Raw genomic sequence first — 20,777 nt, forward strand, 5'->3', positions numbered from 1 at the left:
AAAATAAAAAACACTAAAAAAGTTTTAATTAAGACACTAAAATGGAGAAAACTGATATTATAAAAAAACTAATACTATAAAAGTTAAGAAACAATAAACTTAGAGAAATCTCAAGCTTCTAATTTAACTATATATGGTAAAAAAATTGATCAATTTTACCAATTCCCCATTTTAAATTAACCACATCCATGATCCATTGCATTTACTATCTAAAGTAAAACAATTAACTAATCTTCTCAAACTCTTTCTTTCAATAAATTGTGTTATTAATTTTGCAAAAAACAACCATTAATGTTGCCAAAACACTTTCAACCCTCCTCTCCCTCTCTCTCTCTCTCTCACACACACACATAGATATTTAAAATATTTACTTTAACTATTACTTAACCTTCTCTAAATCATTATTCTAAATTGGGTTATTAGTTTACAAAAACAATTATTAATTCACATTACCAAACTCATGTTTCAACTCTCACAATAAATATTTAAATATATTAATTTTACCTAATTTTTTCTTACTTTTAATTTCAATAAATTTTGTTATTAGTTTTACACCAATGATTCATATTATTACAAAACACTTTCAACTCTTTTCTAACTCTCACACAATAAATTATGTTTTTAATAATATCAATATAACATATAATACTAATTTTGGAAAGCTTCTCAAACTCTCACTCCTCACTCCTTCCTTTCAATAGATTGTGTTATTATTTTTAATTGTATTGATTAATATAATAAAAATCGATTCAACTATCATGTTATTAATCAACTTTATTACTTTCAACTCTCTTCTCAATTAAAATATCTATCGAGCCAAAACGAGTATAGAGGTCAATTTTTTCAAATCAAACATTAGAATTTTCTCAATAATTTTGGGTCAAAATCTTAATAATAAGTATTATACAATCTTTTATTAGAAATAGAATAAAAGAAACTAAGAAAAAGAAAAAGAAAAAGAAAAAGAGGATAGCGTAATTAATAGGAAAATGATTTAGATGGGCCATGGAAGCAGTTGGATCCAGCCCAGCCAAAACACCCTCTCGTGTGCATTTCTTACTTTTTTATTTCCTATTAATATTTCGTTGTTTTCATTGTAGGATCAAATTTGGCACCGGAAGTCATTTATCATTACCATTAATATCTGCACCAAACTATACACATACATATATATTCTTCTTTTATTTTCTATTGTTTAATAAATATATTTATTCAACAAAACTTCCAATCTAAATCGTAAAATTATAAAAAGTTCATTATATATTTGAAAATTGTTGGTACAAGTATTACCAATTAGGCGTCTAGATGTTTGGACGCCTAGATAAGAGAACGTCTACAACTTGGTTGTATGGAGAGAACCCTTGACCAGTGGACGCCTAGTTGGTGGTCACCTAGACTGGTGGATACCTAGACTGTACACCTAATTTTAAAATAGAAACAGTTAGATGAAAACTAGGTTGTAGATGTAACACTCTCTTTAAAACATTTTGCAGCTCTACTCGAAATGCAAACAACTCGATATTGTCACGTTGATCCCAAGATAAAACAGTAAAAAACACTCAATCGGAGCTGGATTGGAACCAATAGAAAAACCAACACTTTTGAATGACTTTGCTCGAAAACTAAAAATTTGTAAGAGAAGGTATTTTCGTATGATAGAAATGAGAGAAGTGGAAGGAGTATATATAGTGATAAGTTTTATAACGCTTAAGAGTTATTAATGCTTAAGATTTGTAACGCCTCAACGATTATGTAAAAAACGCAATACCTCAACAGTCAAGTCAAAGTGCAATGCTTCAACAACCAACACATTAAGTAATCAAACTCAACACATTACAAGATCTTAACACCTTGCTTCTCATCGTTTGACATATCTTAATGTCTTTGCCTCTCTATGCGTTCAACAACTCGCCTCTCAAACCTTCAAGAAAAAAAAATGATTTTTTTATTAATTAAAGAATAAAATAAATATTTCACAAAAACAATCACTATTTTCTTGTCTCACCTCACCCATCGTCGGACCGAACGACAGAGTCAAGTGTGTGAAGATATCAACAAATTTACCTTTGTCAATCTTCTCCCTCTCTAAAATATGGATATTAGTTGAAGCCATACATTTAAAACTAGAAATTAATTTGGAAGATAAAATATATTTACTAAATCAGACTAATTTGATCAGCGGGAATAACTTAATTAGTATATATATAATGGACATGCACTATTATAACTAAAAGTTCTATGGTTGAAATCCACCTACCTTAATTTAATTATACTGAAAGAATGAAAACATATGAAGACTTTGGATATATGATAGTAAAGATAAAAAAAACATCTTTTTCGAATATCAATATTCAATATATCTTATTATTATTATTAAATGTAAACTTAAATGTTGAGGTGTTTGGGACATTCTTTGGAAATCAAAGATGAAGCCCACAAATCTGAAAGTAATTGCATTGATTTGTACAATGAACTCAACACAACTTTAATATATTATATATATCACAAATATATGTAATAATATATATGCATTATGCATGCATGGTTGGCTTCTCTTTTATTATTTCTTTAGCTGTCTTTCAGAATTTGTGCATTATTCATTGATTCAGTATGTTCCTATCGACAATTAATATTTGGGGCCTATTTCTCTACCTACTATTTTCTACAAATTTCTTTTCAATCTGATCTTCAACTTTAACCAATTCTATTTTAAATTTTAATAGCTAGGCATAAATTTTTTAACTCTTAATATAATAATCTGAAGTAAGAGTACGTAACTGCATGTAATCAATAATAATGACTAGCTATAATAATAATCTCATTAATCAAAGCCACACTTTAAGCAGAAAAAAGTTAGTAATTCTTACCTCAATGTTGGATGGTTCAGTTTTTCATCCTACTATTGTGAACTAAATAAAATGATCTACATCATATATAGAAAATATGAAATTAAAATGTGTTTAATTATTAATGGTAAGGTAATAGAAGGGAAAAGGGTTTGAACACCACAGAAAATGGTTTTGCATTAAGATTAATTTGAGCATTCAAAATCATAACACAACACAAAAAAGAGAAAAAAAATAGAAAAGTTGGATGCTAAGGTTTTTATGAAAGAATTTAGTGATGATGTACTACCTTAGCAATGACAAGATCTAAGTAGCAAAAAAAAAAAAAAAAAACAACACAAACGTAGGTTGAAGATAAAAAAGAGAAGGTTCATGGTTTAAATTCTCTTACTTATTTGTACTAAAAGAATAATTTTTAGATTTCTAACTGTAACATCCTAGATGTAGGATTCATAATTCGGATATCTGACATATGTCCTCAGAATCTCTCACATTCAGATATGATATCGGTTCATTTATGTACATCTCCTATACTCGGGGCGTTACATGCCCACCAGCTTTTGCTTGGTTTATCCTCGAACCACATCTTACTAAAAAATGTTCCACTCTAATACCATATGTAACGCTTATGGCCTAGGATTCAAATCGAGATTTGAAATTCGGATCCTCGACATCCAGATGCCTAATTAAAATTTACGAGGTTAACTTCTTTTTAAGGTTGTGAATGTTTTGAAACTTAAGAAGTCTTATTTATGTAGTAGGTTAAACTTTTTTTTTTTTTTTTGTTAAAGGGACTCTTTAACCTCGCTTTTTCCGTCAATTATTCACTTTTGTGAAGTCTTTAGAGATAGAGAACAAAAGTTCTCCTAGTTTAGTTTGTCCCGATTCTCCTTATGGCTCTTTAACGTCTTGAACGAGGCCTCTACCAACCTTGAAGAGGGTAGTTTTGATGGGAGTGAAAAAAAAGAGAGTAAAATTTATCTATTATTTAATAAGCTAGAAAATTGAATTTAAAATGGATTTGATGGGTTGGGTCTTAGCCAAAAATCAAGTAGAAACAATGACAATTTTTTTAACTTTAAAAAGGAAAAAAAAAAAAAAAAAAAAGAGAGAAGAAGAAAGAAGGAAAAAAAAACCCTTAAAGAAAGGAACTTGTGGCCATGGAAAAGAGCTACACTATATATCACCCAAATTATCTTACATCAATAATAATACTAATGTCTTGTCACACCCACATTTGGTTTTATAGTTGACTGATTGGATCACTCTCAAATAAATATTCAATTTTGAAGATGTGTGAATAAAATATTTGTTAAGAATCATTTGTTTTCCAACTTTGTAATCAAATATAGATCATTTTAAAAATCATTTGGTAATAGTACTTTTCATTAAAAAACATGTTACAGTATATATATTTTTATTTATTTTCACCTACTAATTAATTTAAACTTTTACTCCATTAATGATTTATAATATACATATCCGTGGAAGTCTTATGCTTGCACGTTCATTTTATTTCCTTCTAAATTAAAATGCTTCCTATTCTAGTCTACGAGTGTTAGATGATCTAAGAGACACCTTCTTAAGATCGAAACATGTGAGGTGTTGAGATTCATACGTCTTATAAGATATATGTACTATTTCTTTCATTTATAATTAATTTGAGATAACTAATGAAGTAATTCGAAATAAAAAAAACCTACCAATGAGAAAGTTGTACACTACATTCGATGTATGTACGTTACAAAAGTAGCAAAAGCTTAAAGGAGGAAGAAGAAGTTACATTTAGAAGGTGAAAAGAAGGTATGTTACAATGGAATTAATTGAGAGTTTCCCATTCCTCACTCAAATTTGGACTGATGAAGAAGTAAAATTGATTAGCTTAAGGGTACAATTGACTGAGGCCATGCAAGGACAGACACCCCCCTTAAGCCGAAGAGGTCACCGAATATGAGGTGATCAATGTGATGAATTAACCAAATTCCTTTATATTTGAACAAATTAAGTCATACGTTATCCGTTCTTCTTAAACTCGAACATTATTAGGTCAGATTTCATTTCGACTTAGTTATATTTTATTTTTCTTCTTCCTTTTAAGCTTGCTTATTAGGTTCAAAATTGTTCCTACAAATTTCAAATAACTTTGACTAAGTTTCATTTCACACAATCAGCTAATTCAATAGTTGTTTTAACATATACACACACATATATCAAAAACATTCAAACCACTGAAAAAATTTAGCTATATTGCATAATTATAAAGATATCATTGACAAAAAATTATAATCACATGTTACTATTATACAGTTATTCAAGTCAAATATGTCACCATATATCAAAAACTTTCTAAACAATATCATTATACATCAAAGTTAATCGAAAATATTAACATAATACTACCTATATCGACAAATATTTTTTAAAAGAATCAATTAGTTTGTAATGATATGAAATGAAATTATATCAAACTTAAGGTATATATATAGCCTAAAAGGAGAGGACATAATGAAACAAATGAAAGACATTTTACAAATTAGAGAAGAAAGACTTGGATGGATTTGGTTTAGAGAGAAGTAGAGAGTTTTGGATGGTGAGAAATTAGAAGGTGAAACCTAGGGTAGGGTGTTAGGTGTAGGGTAGCTATCCATTCCAACTTCAAAAGACAGTGTCCATTAATGAATGATTTGGCAGCCAGCTCCGTTTGGTGACTGCTCTCTAAAGGTTCTCCAAATGAAAAATTAATAATAAAACCATTCTTTATGAACTTCGTTTCGTTTGGTTTCATGTTTGTGACAACACATAGAGTAGAGATCAGTGACTAGTGGAGCAAAAATATAAGGAAATTAATATGCCCCTAATATTTATATTAATCTTCTGTCATATTCTTTTTCAACTTTTGATTAAATCGAGTTCTTGAAAGTTTTTATATTTATTCGTATGTAGATCGTTCAAAGACCATGCACTCTCTCCTCTCTCTTATCTCTTCTCTCTTCTCTTTTCTCTTTCTCCGAAGTTTGCAATTTGTTGTGTGTTATTACCCATGGATGTAATTCTTTAGTTTGTTTTACTTTTAAAAAAATGTTTGTACATTTGTGGTCTTTGAATTGTTTTTTAATTTTTTTTTTGTGTGTAGTAGATTGTTTCACTCTAAAGTGTTTAATAGCATTTTATTATTGTTTTTGTTGTTGTTATTACATGTAGGATAGGTCTTACTAAACGTAAAATTTTGTATATATATAGGTCTATAAATTTTTATATTTGAATCTATAGCTAATTATAAGCATAAAAATTCAAGTCAAAATTGAATTAGTAACTATGTCATGTTTTTTCAATTGTTAAAACATTTAGATTTTCAACTAAAAACGAATTTCCTTATAGGTTGATCTTAGAAACAAAAGGATGTTAAGAACATACCTATAACACAATTCATGATTATTTTGAAACAACTATATTTATATATATACAGAACAACTAATATTTAGGATATAAACATGAATTAAATATAACCCAGTATCTACATAGTATTAAAATTATCGATAATTTAGATCATAACATACATATCAGGAGATATGGTTGTGGTTTTCCTCGCTATGCAAATCATACCTAATGGATAAACCCTCCCCATCAAATGAGGAACAAGAGGCATATTATTTTTAAAAACCATATAATTGTAACATCTCGATAAAAGATTAATATAAATGAAATCGAGATCATATATGAATAAGAGATAAAAAAAGAATAGTAAAAATAGCTTTAAAAAAAATACTATTTCAAAACTTAATATTCGACACAGCTGCATTAAACAAACAAATTTCATGGTTATATTTAATCCTTTATGCTACATTCAATTTAACAAACACTTATCAATTTAGCATAAAATTAAATACTACCATATTATCAGATTTACCTTATTTAATCTCCTTATATGAGGATTAATAATATAAATTTAGATTGATTTAGTTATAAGTACTTTATATATATATATATATATATATATATATATAAAGTTCAACAATATGTTATAGGTATACATATATAGTTGAGATGTTTAAAATTATTGGCTTATTAATTTTAGATATAGGATAGTAAATAAGCATGTTTTTTTATTCAATATTATGTGGAACAACATGTGTTTCTAATGTTTTAAGTTAAAAAATACATTTTTTCTTAAACTAATTGAATTATATAGTAAGCAATACGAAAAGAAATGAGAACGGTCAACTAATATATATTAGCAATTAAAGTTGTCATTTTGAAAAATAGCAAAACCACTTTTTTTAAACAAAAATGACAAAACGAAAAATACAAATACAACAAATAAGAATTTGCAAAAACCTAAAATACTCCTGTACACAAAGGGTGCAAGCTGCTTTATTGAGCTAAAATAAAATAAATACATTTTAATAAAAATTAATATATTTGTCAAATCAAAATCAAAACCCTTCATCTTCATTTTTCAGATTCGTTGGAATGATCTATATTTTCCATTTTTTTGTTTTTTGATTCTCCATCTTCCTTTGTCTCCATTTTCCATTTTTCTTTTTCGATCTCATATATTTCAAGCGGGTAAACCCTAATCTTTTCACTTTGAAGTGGGTAAACCTCAATCTCCACCATTTCTTTTGCAAATTATCGTTCCATTTGAAGTTTCACTTTCATCTTCAACTTCATCGTGCATTTTCAAGAAAAAAAACATAAATATTTGAAGCACGCAAAGACTATTTTCATTTTCCATTTTCCATCTTTGATTTTCAAATTTACAACTTGCAATCTCAAATGTTTGAGGTTGAAGAATAACCTTCACTCGGAAAAGCAATAAGATACAAAAGTTGCATCTTAGATCTTTTGTCTCTTAGGAAAAATTTTAGCTGATTTTTTTAATTATTTATATTATTTAATTAATAAAATGTAGATGAAATTTGGAAGATTTAATCTAAAAACACAATATCATAGCCAATTTTGTTGGGGAAAACATAATAGTAAATCATTTTAAAAACATTTTTTTTGTATAATTAAAAGGAACGAAAGAGAAGAAGACCATGATTAATGCAAAACACAATGATCAATTGACATCTACACAGAAGACTGAAAAATGGGCTAAAAATCTAAAACAAATGAAACTTCAAGTAGTGAAAAAAGGTATTTTCCTTTTTTAAAAAAATTAATTATTTTAAATGCGGAATCATATAGTTACGACGAAGAACAAGAGGCTGAAGATGATACATAAGAGAATGAGAAAAACAATCAATCAAGATATTGGGTATGGGTTAAAAATTCAAATTTAAAAAATAAATTAAGATTTAAATACGAAAACTAATTTTAATTTTTAAATTAAAATTTTAAATTTAAAAATAAAATAATTTCTAATACGAAAACTAACTTGAACTTTCAAATTATTAGGAGGAAAATTACATCAAATAATAAAAACATTTAGAAAAAATAGCTCATGACACCTATTTTTTACCTACTGCGAATATGACAAAATTAATGATATTAGACGATAATCATAGGACTACCGGAAGGCTATAAAGCGATAATTAAGGTTATTGGCTTTCAAATTTGTTATTTTTGCAGTTTAAAAAATGCAGTAACATAGGTTACTATCAATAATTTTTTTTTTTTTGCTATTTTTGCAAGGGCCCTTTATCAAGGGTTGAAAGATTCAACCAACTAAGGTTATTTTGAAATTAAAAAATAGTTGAAATTTAATCAATAAAAATTAATAATATGATTGTTTTGAAATAAAAAAATGAATAAAGTTGTTAAAATTTTCCACAAAATTGTTAAATCTCAAGATATTAGAAAGATGGTATGATAGGTGTTGGATACATTATTAACATGTCAAAATTAATTAATCTTGATAGACTTTCGATAAGAATGTATATACTGAAATAATTATAGTTTACAAATGTGGGTATTTTGGCATGCTATTGTTATTGTTAGTTGGTACGTTATTTATTCAATCAGATGAACATCCATTTATAGACGTCAAATCAATATTGGTAGAAATTATACTTTAATTAATATTATTCAGTAAAATGAACATGTTTTGGTTTAAAAGTCGTTCTAAACCCAATTAATCCAATGATTTCTTTTATTTTAATTCCTTTCAACCATGGTATGAATTAATGGTACTGAACTAATTATATATATATTATGATTATAGGTTAATAAACGGATTATAGACCATATAATTATGATTTAATGACACTGTAATTATAATGTAAAACCCATCTAAATTATTTTCAATCAAAGCATTAGTGAATGCTGACAACAAAACATATGATGACTCTGGAGACCATATACTGAGTTTAATGCAAGTTTATGGACTCTCCAAGCTTTATCATAACTGACAACCGTATCTTTACTGCTAAAAATTGAACCTTCTTTTGTGTAAAAGTCTATAGCACACGAATCTAAATATGCTAATTCAACGATATTAGATGTGCAATTGAAAGTTGTTGATGAGAAATAGAAAAAATTTGACGAACAAGATGGGACGTGGTCCAAAAGAAGGGTCAAATGAAATGGAGGCCCGATAGCAAGCTCTATTCCAGTCTCAATTTGACTCAATAATGAGCTAGTAAGTTTTGAAGCCCATATTTAGGCCTTCCTACACTAATACCCTAAACCCTAACTCTCAAAATCAAACTTAGTTGATTACGTTGCAAGGACGAAAGGAGGAAGAAAATGTTGAGATTAAGCAAAAGCCAAAGTCAGAAATTTCTTTACAGCTTCTATTCTTCTAAGAACAAAGATGGAAGAAATTGCAAGAAATTACCTGAAACTTATAGCTTCAGATCCCTTAAATAAACCCACTGCCTCCATTCTAGATTTCCCACAACCATTTTATACCAAAAATTGTTTTGGTTCCCATAAACCAAAACCTGTTTGTTCATAGGATAGGTTGATTTTCAAGTAGTTGTTGCTGCAATTTTGACTATTAGTAGATAGAGTGGACAAGGAGAGTAAGTCTTTTTAATTTAATTTTAGAAATTTGTATAGGTTGGATATGCATTATGAAAATTTAATTTTGAAATGACATTTATTGATTTGATTAGTTGTGAAGGTCTACGCATTTGTTATTATTTTAGTTTGTAAATCTTTAAAAAAATTAGTGAGATTTGGGACGTTTTTATGAGAAAAAACTAAACCAAATTTGTCCATATCAGATCAGGGAAAGGCCTTCAATTCGTGTTTTTCTGTACTGCATAGAAACCCATCAGGAGAAAAACCGCGTGGCCCAACAGAGAGGAAGAAGTGTTGACGTCTGCGCGTGCAGTTCTCGCACTAATGAGATGCGGCTCCACACATGGTTTCTTGCAGCGCGCGGTCGGCTCGGGTCGATTTACTTCTTTGTGGGCCCGGTTCAGTGCCATTTTTACTGGGTTCAGGTTTTTCGGCTCAATTTGAAGTTTTTTCTTTTAAGGTTTTAGACATCAGTTTTGGAGCTTTGGAAGCTGTTCTAGGATAATTTATGGCTTAATTAATATATTTTTTGCTATTTAGATAAACTAATGTATGGTATCAATCATTTTATGAGTTATTTAATATATCTCCATAGGTTAAATATATGAATTTGGATAAACATAATGTATATTTAAATTAATGTTTTATGTATGCATTTTCATGCTTTTTAATAGAAGTATGATATTAATTGAATGAAAATCAATTTGCATTCAACCTATTACATCTATAATTTAATATAATAGTTCTTTTTGTTATTTGAATGTAACATGGTTTATACTTCATCATAATTTAAATTTAATTAATTAAATCATAGTATGCATGATTATAGGCGTTATTAATTAATTTTATAGTAGTTATAAAATTTGATAATTAGAGATCATCAACTTATATTAAGGAGTTGCATGCAAACAATGTATCTTACGATAGTTTAATTAATTTAATTTAATTTTAAATTATTTCAAATTAAATAGACATAAGATCACATTAATTCTAATAAAATTAGAATTAAGTCTTATTTTAGTGAAACTAAGCAGCGCAAATAGGATTTAAGGTTATAAAGAAACTCCACCAATAAAGTTCCTTTACCTGAGAACTGACCTGAAATCGACATTGAATTAACCTTATTCCTATTAACATAAGATGTCACTAGGTAAATTAAATGGTTTAATTCACTTAAAAAATATAGAGTGAAGTTTTATTATAAGAGTTATAATAGGAACAAACTTAGTTAGATTCATTTAGTTGGAATTTAGCTAGGTACAACAAACCCTAAATTAATAAAATATTATAGTAGAAGAAAAATGGTATATATATTATATCAATTTGTAGCTCTTACTTCCCTAAGAGTTCATACACGAGATCCATACTCAGCTTTATGCCGCCCTAGGCACGATCTTCCTTCGAAAAGTGTTTTATGGATCAATAACAAAGTGAATAGGGGGAATGTTTTTATAGCAAGTGGGAGAAGAATGTGTGTCAATGTATCCTACAATATCCTTCATAGGTTATACCGTGAGCTTTCTACGATCCGTCTGCATGTCGTCCTGGAGCGACTATCCCTCTAGAGGGTCTTATCATAGAAGTCGAAACGATGCAAACTCAAAATATGGATAGGTTTTTTTAGGTGAATTTTCAACAGTTTTCTTTACTAACGGTAACATGTTAAAGCGTACCTCTAGGATCTAAAAATGGTAAGGTCACACTTACAGGATAAATTAAGTTAGTTAATGAATTCTTGATCGAAACATGGTAGCTATGAACTATAGGAATAAGAGTTATTTTGGTAGTCGTAATTAGATGAGATTGTCTCAATTCAGAAGAGGAGTAGTTGATCACCCTTCGATGACTGTTGCTCTAAACATCTCAACTATCATTGCATAAACCAAATTTTTTGTTTGATTAGGATTTTTTTATTGTTTGTTTTTCTTGAATTGATTGGATATTTTGTGTAATAGGTTAGGACAAAGATAACTAATATGATTAATTGTTTGTTATTTATTTCAGCATGTCTTCCTCAATAATTATATTGCTTAAAAAAGAAACATTAACTAATGAGAATTATGCAATGTGGAAATCGAACTTGAATATGATTCTAGTAAACAATGATTTACACTTTGTCTTAATGGAGAAATGTCCTCCTTCCCCTACTCGAAATGCATTCCAAATTGCCTCAAATGCATATGAACGTTGAACAAAGGCCAATGACAAGACTCGCGTCTACATCTTGGTCAGTATGTCTGACGTACTGAGTAAGAAGCTTGAGTCCATGGTCACTGCATGTCAGATTATGGACACCCTTTAGGAAATGTTTAAACAACCGTTTATTCAGATCCGACACGAGCCTTTAAATACGTTTACAATGGCCATATGAAGGATGATCAATATGTTAGAGAACATGTTCTCGACATGATAGTCCACTTCAATGTGGCAAAAATGAACGAGGTGGTCATTGACGAGCAGAGTCAGGTGTCCTTTATCTTGGAATGGACAAAAAGGCCCAAGCCTACCAAGCACAATGGCCCAAGTCCAAGCTCAACAAGCAAATGGGTTCAAACTTCTAAAATACTTTTTAATTTCGAGATCAGCATCATCTGAAAGATTGGAGATTAGGAAGATTAAACTTTTAAATTTTTTTTGGATTCCAGTAGATCGAAACTTAAATTGACTTGAAACTACAACATTATAAAGACCGAAGATCAATAATTTCTAAGTTATAATTTGTATTTGAGAGAACATTACATGAGTAAATATTAGAGACGGTATATTTATTATACAAAGTTCAATTATACTAATTACATTTATTCTCAAAACGGGTGTGAACAATTTTGGAAGGAAAAAGAAGTAATAATGAATAAATTGAAAAGAAAGATTTTGACAATGGGATAAAGTATAGTTTAGTTTTCAAGTAAAAGTAGGAAGAGTTGTTTAATTTATGAACTAATATTTTATTTACGTTTTGTTTTGGGTGGGACCAAAGTTGAAACTAACCCCAATGTTTTAGTTTAGTGTTAGTGGACCCCATCATCATTCTTCTAACTTTTATTACTTTTTCTTTTTACAAATAAATTTACTCATTTCCCTCACACCTAAACAACATACATCCACTTCCACAAAAATTATCATATGTATATATATATATAGATTTGTATAAGTAGTGAAGAATAAGATAAGAAACATGTCAAATAGTATCTTTTATTTATGTAAAATAATGCCAATACTCAATGTTATTTTAATCTGAGAAAAAAAGGTATTTCTTGTTGTTTTGAAATTACATATACGTAAGTAATATTCCAACTTACTCACTGTGTTATTATTTTTTATCATTTAATCAAAGTACGTAAATATGGTTATTCAATCAATTAATAAAATTAGATAGATTTATACACTTTAAAAGTAACTGAGTAGTTAAAGTGAGCTTAGATAAACAATAGTTGACATAATCTTCTTTTCTAAAAGTTGAAGGTTATTTGATCTCTCACCGTTGCAATTAAAATATTTATCATGCCAATATTGTGAATATTAAATAAGAAAGGATAACATATAAGATATTAATTAGATGACAACCAATAATTTTTTTAAAAAAATAAAGATAATGTCAAATAATTAAATAGAATTACTTGAATGATTTTGAAGACAGTTTAAAAAGGTTTGATATGCACGTGCATGTGAGATTTATTCATAACTCATCGTAGTTTGATATATAATGAAATATAATTTTTGTTGAGTTTTCACAGGAATGTATAAAGAAAGATAGATGATAAAGCAATTTGAATTTGGGTTTATAAAAGTTATTTGTTTATTTGGTGGGTGAAGTTTTGGGGAAGTGGAAAAGGGTTTTGGATCGCTACAACCAAATCGTAAAAAGCTGATGGCTTTCTTCCTACCTTTCTAACCCAACTCTTTAAAGCTACGTTTATATGATGCCTTTTCTCCACTTTTCTTTTTATTCTTATTATTATTATTCTTTTTGTTCATCTCTCTTTATTCCTATCTCCTCAAACCACGCCCTATTAACATTAAATTAATTTATCTCAATATTTGTATTACACAATTTATGTAGCTTCAATATACATTATAATTTTTACCGTAATAGATAAGTCCAAAAATGATAACAAAGTTCAAAATGTTTTTTCGAACTAAAATATGAGTCTTTTTTAGGACTTAATCATTTCAGTTTTATAAAGACTTCTTAATACTCAATTTTTTAAAAATATAGAAATCATAAAGTTTGTTTTCTTATCTAACAAGTTTTTAGAAAAATAATCTTATTTAAAATATTTGATATACTTTAGAATTAAAAATTAGTACGCGTCTTTCAGAAAAAAAATGTAAAATCATCAAAATAGTTACAATCAAGATTTAAGAGGTGGATGTAAAAAAGATTAAGAACCTAGAAAAACCTTTTAAAAAATGGATTAATATCTTATAAAAGATTCCAACAGTTACTTATTAAAAAAATAGGTTAGATTAGTTAAAACAATAATTTTATTTTATGATTTTTAAAGCAGTTCAAATATTTATTATTATTTAAAATATAATTACATTTACGATATTTTGTTCTTTAACTTTATGTTTGAAAATATGTTGAATTCAATTTTATATTTTATATAAAGAAATATAGGGAATAGTTAATTTATTATGATAATGAATTATAAAAAATAGTAAAAATATAAAAATAAGATGTGGGGTATAGACACTTGGGCCCAGGGACGTCCACGTTTCCAGAGTAGACGCGCTTTGTCCGGTTCCTTGTCATCGTTCACGGGTTTCGGCTTCCATTTCCACAAGTTTGGACTAAACCAAATGTTATGACCCTGACTTGTTCTACGTACAGCAGAAGGCCACGTGTATAAATATTTTATTTTTTCTGGAAAAGTGAATAATCAATTTGTTTAGAATACATGGGGGAGCGTGGGAGAGCATAACACTTTGATTCCCCAAATTAATTATTATTATTAATGAAATTGAAAAACCCACTTTATTCTTTTCCTGGCATTGCCTTAATAATTAATTTTTCATAATTATTTTCTCTCTTTAATAACTAACTATCTATTTCTTATATAATCTTCTTTCTTTCTTTCTAAATCCTCTAACTAATATATTTCCTCCTTCTACTATATCCTATTCTTTTCAACTCCAACCTTCCTATTAAACCCCTGTATGTTTTTATTTCATCCTACCTCTCAATAATTTCACATTTTTATTAATACTTATATTTTTGTACCTGCACAAAAGGAAACATTAGAAAGTAGCATCTACATTTCCCTAATTAGCCTAAATTACAATATTTACGTTAACACCTTCCCTCAAGCTCAACCTGGTAGTGTACCAACCAACTTGAGTTCAATAACCATTTGATGAAATCACTAGAAGATGAAGCTTTGGTGAATATATCAGTTGGTTGCTTCGTACCGAAATGGAGCGTAAAAGAAAACTGTTGCTTAGAAGGTGATAATGGACAAAGTGATAGTCATTTTCAATATGTTTTGTGTGCTCATGGAATACATCGTTATGAGCAATTTGAATGACACTACGATTATCACAATGAAGAACAATTGCAAATAATTAAGGTACTCTCATACCAGTAAGGAGCCAACGACGGAGCCATAAAAGTTATGAAGTAGCATCAGCAAGACCACGATATTCTAATTTAGTGCTAGAGTGAGAAACGACACTTTGCTTCTTACTTCGCCTCAATATGACATAATGGCCGAAATAGAAGCAGTAGCCAGTGGTAGAACACTGATCAGTAGGATCACCAAGAGAAACACCATCGTGTTATATAACAAATGATATGAAGTCCATGTCCTAAAGTCTTATATAACACCATAGAAGACTGAGATGAGAAATGAAGTCCATGTCCCAAAGTGTTATATAAACAAAGAATGACAGTAAGAATGGTTCGTGGAGCAACCATGAATATACTAATAATGCGCACAACATATGCAATGTCGGGACGAGTCACTGTAAGATAAATGAGATTGCCAACTCGTTGTCAATATAGATTGGCATCATCAAGAGAAACACCATCAAATGGAGTCAGGTGCACATGGGATCCAACAATGTTGATGTCGCGATTGAGTCAGTGATGCTTGAGCGAGCTAAGAGGTCAGAGGCATATTTGGCTTGAGACAACAATCATCCATCAAGGCACATCGAAACCTCAGGACCAAGAAAGTATCCATCAAATTTGTTGTATGTTAACATGAGAGGGACAAAGGTGGAATAGATCTAAGAGACATAGATCATGAGGCAGTAGATCAGAGGCGACGAGCCTAGTCTGAAGCACATTGTCGGTGACATGATGATGTATGATCGATGTCATCTAGTCGAAGGTGGAATAGAGTTGAGAAAAACCGCTAGGTCAAAGTTCAAGCTCTGATACCATGTAAATAGTTGAATATTTTATTAATGTTGATATGCATAATAGAATAATACAAGGTTAAATACACAAAATATGTACCCACACAAAAGGAAAAACTAGAAAGTAGGATCTAGATTTCCTTAATTTGCTTAAATTACAATATTTACGTTAGCACTAAGTTTTCAATATTACATCATCACAAAATCTCTCTCCTTTTCTTTTGACATAAAATAATAAATATAGGATGTTCATTGTTGATACCAAAAAAGAAAGATCAACTGTAAATTTTTATTATTGAAAAAAAATAGTCCAAAAGAAAATGAGCATCGTTATAATCATGTCATGTTGCTTCAGTGCCCAAATCAATGTTGGGTTTATGAGCGTAATTTGACAATAAACCATGGTAGGGTATTTTAGACGTACTTTTCAACAACGATCTTGGTTGTTTGTAACTATTTCATACAAAGCTCACTTTAAGCTCCATTAGGTTTTTGATCTTGAGTTTTCTAACTTCCACACATGGTTTTATAAGGTCTCTCTAAGCTCTCTTCACAGGTTGTGTATCCTCTTTTAGGCTCTCTTTCTGGGTCATTTAAGCTCTCGTCATAAATCATTTAAGCTCTCATATCATGGGTTCTTTAAACCCTCCTGGGCTCATTCATGAGTTTTGAGCTCTCCTATATTTCTCATGAGTTCTTTAAGCTTTGCTAGACTTTTCTCATGGGTCCTCTGAACTTCAAAAGCTCTTCTCGTGAATTTTCTAACCTTCCTAGTTAGAATTTCTTTATGGGTCTCACTAAAGCTCCACATGTATTTTCTTTGGGTTGGCTTTTAAAAAAAAAAATCAAATTATACATTCATTTTAATTTAGTTAAACATAGATTTTTTTTAGGTTAAATATATGTTTTCAATTTGGTTTTTAATGTTTTAAGAGTTTCAATTTTAATTTGATCATATTGTTGTTTACAATTTTTTGAAAATGTTATTGTTACAAAATATTCATTCAATTGTAAGTATTGGAAAAGAGAGAAAATAAGCAAAAATAAGTTGTGTGTTGCCATCTAAATAGAGACGGTGAGGCGATTAGATCTACTAATCTCCACACGTAAATTGTCATCTCAGGGGAGATGGCTAAGAGTTTTTTGCTATAATCTTCACGCACTTGCCACCATCCTAGGCGAGATGGCTGGGCAAGATGAGATGTAATAAAGATATTGAATCTGTTTCTTTAATACACAAAATCATTATGACCATTCTCCATCATAAAAGAATTAAACATTTTAATTCAATTTTTTAATAATTTCTAAGGTTTCCAAAATTAAATTTTCCTATTTAATTACTAAACACTTGATTCTTATAATTAAGTTCCAACATCCCCATTCTCCTCCACTATATAAAATACGTTTTATTCTTCGTTTTAAGATATGAGAAAAACAAGAAAAGCTCTCTATAAAATCTATATTTCTGTGAGATTCCTAAGCAATTAAAAGTGTCTACTTGAGTGTTGAGATTCCGATTAGTTTTAGTGCAAAAATAATTGAAGAACACAGTTGTCTTATCTTGCGAACTATGAGACATTTGAAATTTGTTTGCACAAAGGATTAGACCCACGAAACGTCTTTAAAAAGTTAGATTCGCGACTCAGCCTTTTTTCATAACTAATTTCTATTTTGCAGTAGGCAATTGACAAGAGGCATTTTGACCCACCGCTTTGATTAGTAGGCAAGTTGATTAGGAAAGCGTTCAGAAGACTTTTAGGCGTTTTGTCTGAACAAGACAAATCACTCCTTCTAAGCGAATTGCAACAACAATATATTAGTTATATCATCAATAGATTTTGCTATGTTTACAATTCTTTAAAAATATTGTTATACCCTTAATTATTAATCTTAAACATGTTACGTATTGAAATTATTATTTTTATCTATTTTTTTTTTGTTAAGTACTAATTTGTTGACTATTTCTTAACTTAGGGAGAAAATAAGAACTTAAATAAAAGAAAAGATAAACTCCATAAAGAGATGAAATTGAAGCTTAAAAAAAGATTGGAGAGCAAGTGGAAAAAACAAATTCGAAAACTTTAATTAACATTTAGCCCATTTCATAGGCTATTTTATTTTATTTTATTTATTTAAAATTAAATCTATAAACACTTAATGTGTTATTTACAATTTTACCAATGGTTTGAAAACTAAATAGTTTTGAAAAAGTAGTTTTTGTTTTTCTTTTCTTTTAATTATTTGGCTAAGAAATGAAGTATTGTACTCAAAGAAACAAATCATGGTTAGAAATGTGGAAAAAATATGCTTAATTTTTATATTTAGACATTTTTCTAAAAACATTATCGAGCTTGCTTCAATAGAGTTTTGTTTTTTTTTTTTTTTTTTAATTTTATGAGTTGAAATAAATACTATAACCCTATAATAGTGACATGATACTAACATTTGATGTGCTCCATGTGGGAGATCATGAAAAGGAGTTTGATAAGTCATTTTTCATTTACTTTTTATGTCATTCCTTATAAAAACTGCCCTTCTACCAATTTTGTAGTCACCTTTCTTTTAATGTGCAAGGATTGTTGAAATGGTAAATCAGCAATTATGAACAAAATCATACATTATGTCAAATGGACCATATGCTAGTTTTGGTATTTATTTTCCTTTTCTTTTGTTAGAATTTAATTTTACGAAAAAAAATTAAATGCAATGAAAAAACTATCTTTTGGTAAGTTGTGTTTTACTTACGAACAAAGATTGAGTTCGTTCTTAGTCAAGTACTAAAAACAATAATAAGTTTTTAAAATCTATTTTTTTAGTTTCTAAAATTTAGCTCGATGTTTTTTTATAAAAAAATGTAAATTACAAAGGAACAAAATCAAGGGTGGAAAAAGATCCCTCACCTGTATAGTAGTAGGAATAAAATAAAATAATAAAACAAAGAGTATGGTTTTAATTATTATTAGTATATATACATATTCCTAGAGAATTTGACTTTCTTGGAACTATAATAGCAAACTTGTGAAGAATAATGTGGAAATGTTAATCATCAATATTTTTTCATTCATTTCTTTTCCCAATTACATTCAAACTTTGTTTGATACTGTAATTGAAAATTGCACCTTGCTGAAATTGTAGTCTTCTAATTCTAATTATGAAAAAGAGAGAGAAGGGTATAAATAATGAAATTTGTGACAAACTTTTTCTAATTAAAAAGGAAAGTAATAAAACTATTTAGTGGAAAAGAATTAGTTGTTAAGTATAATGGGAATAATGGTTGCCCCTTTTTGTTTTCCTTAACCAATTGGTTATCTTAATTTAGGATGCAAGAAAAGAAAAGTGAAATAATTGAAAGTCAATACAATGGACGGTGGTGATGAAGTTAGGAACAGAATAATTCGGTGGAGTTGAGAATAGCGGGTAACTAACTGGAAAATTAAATACTGTTATTAAATAGATACTACGATTCAAATACGAACCTCCACAAGATAAGCGCCACCATATACGAACCACATTTCTCGTTTTTAACCCTAACTCGTTTATTGGTGTCATGCTTGCTTTCCCATAGTTTGTAGTACCCTAGTTTGGTGAAACATTCTTCGATATATTCTTTACAATAGATACTATTTATAAATATTTTATCAAATTTCATGAGATTTTATCCACTCATATGGATTAAATTATAACTTCATAGGGATTCGATTAGTAATTCTAACTTTCTTCGTACCACAAACACCAAATATGTAATTTAACATTTTTAATTACAATATTAATCCATGTGGTTTAAAGAAAAAAATTAGAATTTAATTTTTTATAGTTTAAAATGATATAAATTAGTTCATAAAATCTAAATTTTAATTATAAATTATTTGGATGAAAGTTTAACATTTCTCTAGAATATTTTTCTTTTAAAAAAAACTCATAAATACACTAATTAATGTTCCTAATTATTTTTAAGAAATGTATAGTAATATAATTTGGGGGAAGATTTGAACGTAAAATCTCTTGTTCTTGAGTACATAAAAGTGTAAATTTTATTTTATTTTACTAGTTGCATGCATGTTGAGAATATTGATAAAAAACTATGTGTCATAATTGACATTTTCAATTCTCTAACTTCATCTTATTAGTAGCTAATTTGAATATAACATAGTTAAGTAGATATCGAAAAATTAGAAGTTTAAGTCCTTCCAACTCAACATTATGTGTTGAATGTTGAGCAACAAAAATGAAAAGAAAAGAAAAATAAAAACCTAATGAGGTAGCCATTATAAAAAATAGTAGTATGTCATATCATATAATCTTTTAATTAATACACTTGGCGTAACACTTAAACATCGCATTCATCAAGCTAACCACATGAATTTTTAATTGAAGTACCTAAAATTAAAAGTTAAAAAAGGAAAATAATTGTATAAGAAATTTATTGATTTAATAAAACAACCATACAAATTAGACATTTTTAGAAAGTTGATTGATATAATTTTTTTCCGCTAAAATATATAAAAAATTTCATAAGTTTCAGGTTTTATACTTTTTCTTATTTCAAGTTTAAAATGACCATTTTGTCATTTTAAGCCTTCATTACTATGTTAGTGAAAA

At 28.6% G+C, this 20,777-nt stretch overlaps 1 long non-coding RNA gene across 1 annotated transcript; it reads left to right on the plus strand.

Annotated features, from left to right (window-relative positions):
- Nucleotides 1-9,526: 9,526 nt before the first annotated feature.
- LOC116403491 lies at nucleotides 9,527-10,536 on the plus strand. Its single transcript, XR_004216258.1, has 2 exons — nucleotides 9,527-9,814; nucleotides 10,019-10,536. It is a non-coding gene; the product is annotated as an uncharacterized LOC116403491 (long non-coding RNA).
- The last annotated feature ends 10,241 nt before the right edge of the window (nucleotides 10,537-20,777 follow it).

Source organism: Cucumis sativus, chromosome 4 (genome assembly GCF_000004075.3).
Source record: "Cucumis sativus cultivar 9930 chromosome 4, Cucumber_9930_V3, whole genome shotgun sequence".
NCBI lineage: Eukaryota > Viridiplantae > Streptophyta > Magnoliopsida > Cucurbitales > Cucurbitaceae > Cucumis > Cucumis sativus.